This window comes from Rattus norvegicus, chromosome 1 (genome assembly GCF_021556685.1).
Source record: "Rattus norvegicus strain SHRSP/BbbUtx chromosome 1, alternate assembly SHRSP_T2T, whole genome shotgun sequence".
Taxonomy (NCBI): Eukaryota; Metazoa; Chordata; class Mammalia; order Rodentia; family Muridae; genus Rattus; species Rattus norvegicus.
Window position 1 is genome coordinate 32927662 of NC_141534.1, and position 6224 is coordinate 32933885.

The following is a 6224-nucleotide window of genomic DNA, read 5'->3' on the forward strand; positions in this document are numbered from 1 at the left end:
GTTCTGTTAGTTATCTGGGATACAGTAATGCCATCTCATAATGTGACAGTAAACCTGTCACATGCTTTTTGCAAAGAGGCACAGCTAAAACAAACTTTGTCCTGTGGTTTCCAACCTGAGGATAAATCACAGAGTGGACATGGAAGAATTTAATTGCCTACCTGATGCTTTTGCATCTCCACTTTTAGCTGTATTTTCGGGTATCTTGTCAGGTGTATTTTTTTCAGAGCATAAGATAATAATAATATTAGAGGTACACTTTCTCTTCCTCAAACTCATTTTATTCATAATGTTTGGGACTGTAGTATATGGGAAACCCTGCAGAAAGCTGTTTCATAATGAGCAGTGGGAGGCACCTTAGCCATGACCTCATTGTACGACACAGAGAACCCAGATGACCACAATTCCAAGTCAAGGTGGCGTCTGAAGGTCACCCAGTACTAGCAAGACATGTGCCAATGCTTCCTGACACCAGCAAAGTCTACATGTAGAGACGGAGAGTCCCATAGGCAGTCTGTAGTCCAAGTTTCCTGCTGTCTTAGTCAGGGTTTGTATTCCTACAGAAACATCACAACCAAGAAGCAAGTTGGGGAAGAAAAGATTTATTCAGCTTACACTTTCACATTGCTGTTCATCACCAAAGGAAGTCAGGACTGGAACTCAAGCAGGTCAGGAAATAGGAGCTGATGTAGAGGCCATGAAGGGATGTTACTGGCTTGCTGTCCCTAGCTTGCTCAGCTTGCTTTCTTATAGAACCCAAGACTACCAGTCCAGGGATGGCACCATCCACAAGGGGCTGGGCCCTCTCACCCTTGATCACTAATTAGCAAAATGCCTTACAGCTGGATCTCATGGAGGCATCTTCTCAAGGAAGGCACCTCTCTCTGTGATAACTCCAGCTTGTGTCAAGTTGACACACAAAACCAGCCAGTACACCTACCTAGTCTGAAGAGTTGGAAAGGAAACCAACTTTCAGAGGTACTGGTCATACAGCAGTTAACCTTCATGTTGTTGCACACAAAAGACAAGAGCAGCCCAGCTGGTGTTGGAAAATGACCAGTATGGAGAAGTTGGTACCCCATGTTGAGCTCTAGGTATGTCTCTGCTGGAAGCTGCAGTCGTTCTCAAAACTTAGTTCCTAAAGCCTGGGTAGTCTCCACAGGAGTGTCCTTCCACTCTAATAATCACCTCCGTTTCTCCACCACAGTGATAATGGCTGTTTCTTCCGAGAGACTTTATGGCTGCTGTCCCAAGGCCTGTCAGTGCTCATTACCTGAAGTAGTACCATATGGCTCTCCAGGTTCTGTGATCAATCAGGAAGAGCCTTCTTCTCCATAGTTTTGCAGTGATTGGCTTTTTTTTTTTTTTCTGGATTGCAGAGAGAGAGAGGCAGGACGTGGAAAACATGTCGGACTTCATAAACACATCTACTATCATTTCATGTTTGGCAATAATTTCTGAGTGCAGGTCGGCTCCACAAGGTCACCATCCTGGTAAATTTCAAGAACACTCAAGAACTTGTGCTCAAACCCCATGATCAGAGCACAACATGGTGCTCATATGTTTGGCTTAGCAGTTTTGATGCAGAGATGGCTGTATCATGAGGGAAGAGGGGCCTGCCTTTATTCTAAGATGGTGTAGCACAGAGCCAGGACACAGAGCGTGCTCCAAAGAGGAAACAATTATAATTTATGACCATTTGGGGACCAGACCCGGTGAGTGGAAGCAGCAGATGCCTTTCTTCTGATGTGCCTGCATTCCCTGCTGGGTCTTTGAAGCTGGACTTCCTCTGGAAGGTGGTACAGTCTGCCTCAAATTGTGTTAAGCACTCACACAGAAACAATTCTAAGTGGTTAGTCTCCATTCTGGTCCTAATTGATTCTCAGGCAAGCCCCGTGATCAGTGTTCTCACTCACACCTAGTTATTTAAATAAAGAACAGGGCTACTCAGATGCTGATCATGAACACAGATACAGTCTTCCTCACTTCTCTTCAGTCTGCATGGGAACTAGGACAGCCTTAGGGGGAGAGAGACAGTAATTCTACTGTTCCCCTGCAGAAAATGTTGCATATAGTGCTCAGAACTTTAAAAAGCAGATAGGAGTCTGGGAAGTTATAACATCATTTCTGAGCCTAGTCCTTCTAAGCCATGTTCTAAAATGACCCAAATCCATCTGTGAGTTTGGTAGGCAATTCATGTGAGTTAATTCTTTACTTGAACACACAGTTGCATCTATGTCCTAGGAGACCTAAAAGGAAGAAATTTCTGTATTAACCAGGAGGTAGGACTGGTTTCCTTGGGTGTCTGTGTGGGTTTTATGGTGTTCTGACCTGCACTTAGATACAAAACAACTCACAGGAAGCCTTGATAGCATGCTGTTGTCTCTGCAGGTGCTGTTCTCATCAGTTCCAAAGTGTGGTATGCTGGTTTCCTACATCACTTGACCTTTGAAAGAGCACTCGTGAGGAGGGCATGTCCATCTGTGGCTAGAAGAAGAAAAGTATGCAGATATACTGCAGTCTAATAGCTGTGACCAACCTAAGATGAGCCACAGCATGAGCCATGAGCATAGAACTCAGTGTTCAGGGGTAGGAAGGGCATTGAAGGAGAATGGAAGTCAGGACATTTAGCACGTTGAAGTGATGTCTGAGGAAATAAGACAACTTCACTGTAAATATGAGGGAATTACTGTTACTCACAAAATCAATATCTCTGTGGATGCAGAGTGCTGAGTCGAAGAAATCTGTTATCAGAAGTCCAGGCTGTGATGACTATAGCCCAGTATCCAGGATAGGCTTTCTTGTGGCTACTGGTCTACTTCAAGGTAACATGGCTCACCCTATAGGGACTGAGAAACACTCAGGAGCAGGGAGGAGTCATGTTTCTGTTTAAATCATAAGAAAGTCAAGTGTGGACAACTACTTAATCAGTCCTCACTGCAGCAAGGCATGCACATACCTTGGCTGAGCCAGCAGGGTTACTGATGAGAAAAGTGGTTTTGACAAGTCCGGGATGCTGGATCCCGTCTGTCTCCTCCACCATTCTGAGGTGTCAGGCATGAGAAAGGGCAGACTCGGACATAACCTCAATAATGTGAAGCAGTTTCCTTCTCGAGCCATAAATTCTGGTGAGAACCTGGGGAGGGATGCAGTTTGAAGATGTCATTAACAAGGCTCCCCCCACCCCCTCTCCTCACGTATCTCCGGGTATTTGTGTGATTAACACACTTCTGTCTGACATTGGGACCTGTCACAACATTGTTTTAGAATGAGTTCAACTCCCAAGCATTTGACCCGTATTTGCTCATCAGTGAAATCAATTCACAGACTCATCCTAACTCAGTTGTTCATGATTCAAGTGGCCTTGCAGGAAACACATACATCCACTGAGAGAGAGATAAAGGGCTGAGGATGTGAGACGTGATGGTCTGAAATACCTGCTACTGAACCTGTTCCATAAATGTAAGAGCTTTGAGTAAATGAAGGCGGGGGCTGGGAGAACAAACTCCACACTCATAAATAAAAAGCAAGAGCCCTGGAATGTTGACTGTTTATGAGTGCTCTATCATTACTGTTTTTCAAAGGACTCTTGGACTCCAACACACTTGCTGGCATGGAACCGGAACAAACTAGCTCTGGATGTATGTGAAAGAATCAGGCACACTCAGTGCTGACAGGTGGAATTGTTTGTTTCTTTGTTTGCTTTCTTTCCTTCTTTTTTTCTTTTTTTCCTTTAAAAAAATCAGGGCTGGAGAGACTGCTCTTCCAGAGGTCCTGAGTTAAATTCCCAGCAACCACATAGTAGCTCATGACCATCCGTAATGAGATCTGATGTCCCTTTCTAGTGTGTCTGAAGACAGTGACAGTGTACTCACATATATTAAATAAATAAATAAAACCATAGTTAAATAGATGCACATATATGTGCACCTACATGTTTAATGTTAATATTTCAGTGCCAAACAAGGCCTATGCACTTATTAGCAGGTCATTATCATTGAGAATTGTTGTAGAAGAAGTATTATATGTATTTGGTAATTTCAGCCTGAAGACTCATTCCCACTGACTGAAGTTCAGACAGATCCACTCAACCCCACAGTGGCAGGACACATAAATTTTCCCTTTGGTGACTTGCAAACTGTCACCCACATTTCTCAACTTTCCCCTTTTCTGTTAGTTTAAACTTATTACATGTATAAATCATCTTGGTAAATGAATGCATTGCCTCTGGGGACACTTGGCCTCTTCTTCCACCCAGGCCTAGGAAAGGGGTCAGATCAAAGGAGAAGGTGACTGACAAGAAGATCATGGTTGATATCCATTTAAGGGAAGGAGATAGCCTACTGTAGTAAATTTTCCTATGACTGAAACATGCATGTTGTGATACATGAAAATGCATGTAGACATCCATGAACATACAATCAATACACAAAAATCACCATCATCATCATTATCATCATCATCACCACCACCATCATCATCGACAATAGCAACAAAATCCCTTTGGTATTGAGAGAGTAATCCAATCATGAAGGTGACTTGAGGGTTAGGGTTAGCCTAACACAGTCACAGGGAAAGGTACAAGGAATAAAATAATATTAAAAGATCATTGGGAGACAAAATAAAAGAAAAATAAAATGAACAGTTGGAAACATACCAATTGTAGGCTGCTGCATCTTCTAGCATTGCTGGGGTCCATTCTCGACACAGGATCAGAGTTCTCAACTGGAAGCAGGGACATGGGGAAGGCGCATAATAAATATACACAGACTACTCTTGGGGTACAAACTGACAGGCAATTTCAAGGCTTAAAGTTTTCTCCTCCTCCTCCTCCTCCTCCTCCTTCTTCTTCTTCTCTCTCTCTCTCTCTCTCTCTCTCTTTTTCAGCTTGAAGCTGCATACACTCTGCACTCTGCATTCTCTCTCACACTCTGCTTTTCTCCATTGTGCTTTCCTTTTCTCAAACTCCCAAACTCATGCACACCTCATTACCCTTTCATTCTCACACACACTCTTCATACACACCTCACACACATCACATGTACTCTCCTTTCACTCACACACATACTCTTCATACACACCTCACATTCTCTCTCACTCACTCTTCACATGTTCTTCTCATGCCCCCACTCGCTGCCTCATTTGTTCCCTCGTTCTCTCCTTCACTCACTTTCACATTTGCTCTCTCATTCGCTCTCTCATTTGCTCTCCAGCCTTTCTTTTGCCTCAGTCTTTTATTGACAATCTAAAAGCAGGTAGATAAGACATTGTATAATCATTGCCACATCAAAGTCAAAAGAATAACCATATCCCACAAAGAATTAAGAATTACAATTGTCCCTCAAAGTTTCAAGCTTCCCCTATTCCCAGGCCTGTGGCCAAAATAATAATAAAAATCACAAACTTATCATTATTTAAACTTTAACTTTTCACTTATTATACTTCAGAGCTCAGAGCTCCTAGGTCAGCTACCTGCATTTTCCTGTGAAGCTCTAATGATAAATGACAGGGGCTAAGCTTCCAGAAAGAATCAAGTTAACCCTTAACTCGGCAGTCCCACTAACTTTCTGTTCCTTGCACACAATGACTCTCGTAAGAGTCCCAGTATTTGGACTTAGTTTACTAGTATATAATTTTATATATTCTATACTTCCTTATCCGGGAACCACTCTCAAATATTATGTAAAACATTTCCTAACTTAATAACTTTTTCCTTTCTTGGGGTCCCAATGTTGACTCTAATTCATTTTTCTAATAATTTCTTCAAACTTTCTTTGCAAGTCAAGCATTAATCAGGAACTATTATTGTGCAGTTATTATATTGTTTCCAGGATGAGAACACACAGCATGAACCTGGGCTGTTAGGGCTGTGCTGTGCTGTGCCCCATGACTTAATTTCCAGTTGTTTAAGAATCACAATATCAAGGAACATACAGTTTCTCGGAATTCACCAGAGCAGAAGGAGAAACAAGTAGGAAAGTCAGATATAATAGAATAATTATGCACACCAAGGCCAACTGAAAGGCAGTCACATACAAATGTAATCTATGCAGCCGTTGTCCAGGGCTAAGGTTAGGAGAAATGGGAACAACCAGTTTTTACAAAGAGCTGCTGTGGGAGCTGTCCATCCATCCAGGCCTACTGCAGGCAGCCTCCTATTTCAGATGATGGGTCTCCTGGAGGGATGTGTCTCCTGCTTCTCAGGGTACCAGACACCACCTCTT

At 42.8% G+C, this 6224-nt stretch overlaps 1 long non-coding RNA gene across 5 annotated transcripts; it reads right to left on the minus strand.

Annotated features, from left to right (window-relative positions):
• Positions 1–267: 267 nt before the first annotated feature.
• LOC134484857 (uncharacterized) lies at positions 268–5213 on the minus strand. Of its 5 annotated transcripts, none has more exons than XR_015644926.1 (6): positions 5171–5213; positions 4658–4725; positions 2960–3136; positions 2701–2840; positions 2358–2487; positions 268–2249 (listed from the first exon to the last, which is right to left on the minus strand). It is a non-coding gene; the product is annotated as an uncharacterized LOC134484857 (long non-coding RNA). The 5 variants fall into 5 exon arrangements; XR_015644928.1 differs by having other exon boundaries at positions 5103–5174; XR_015644930.1 differs by having other exon boundaries at positions 589–1368.
• Positions 5214–6224: the final 1011 nt, after the last annotated feature.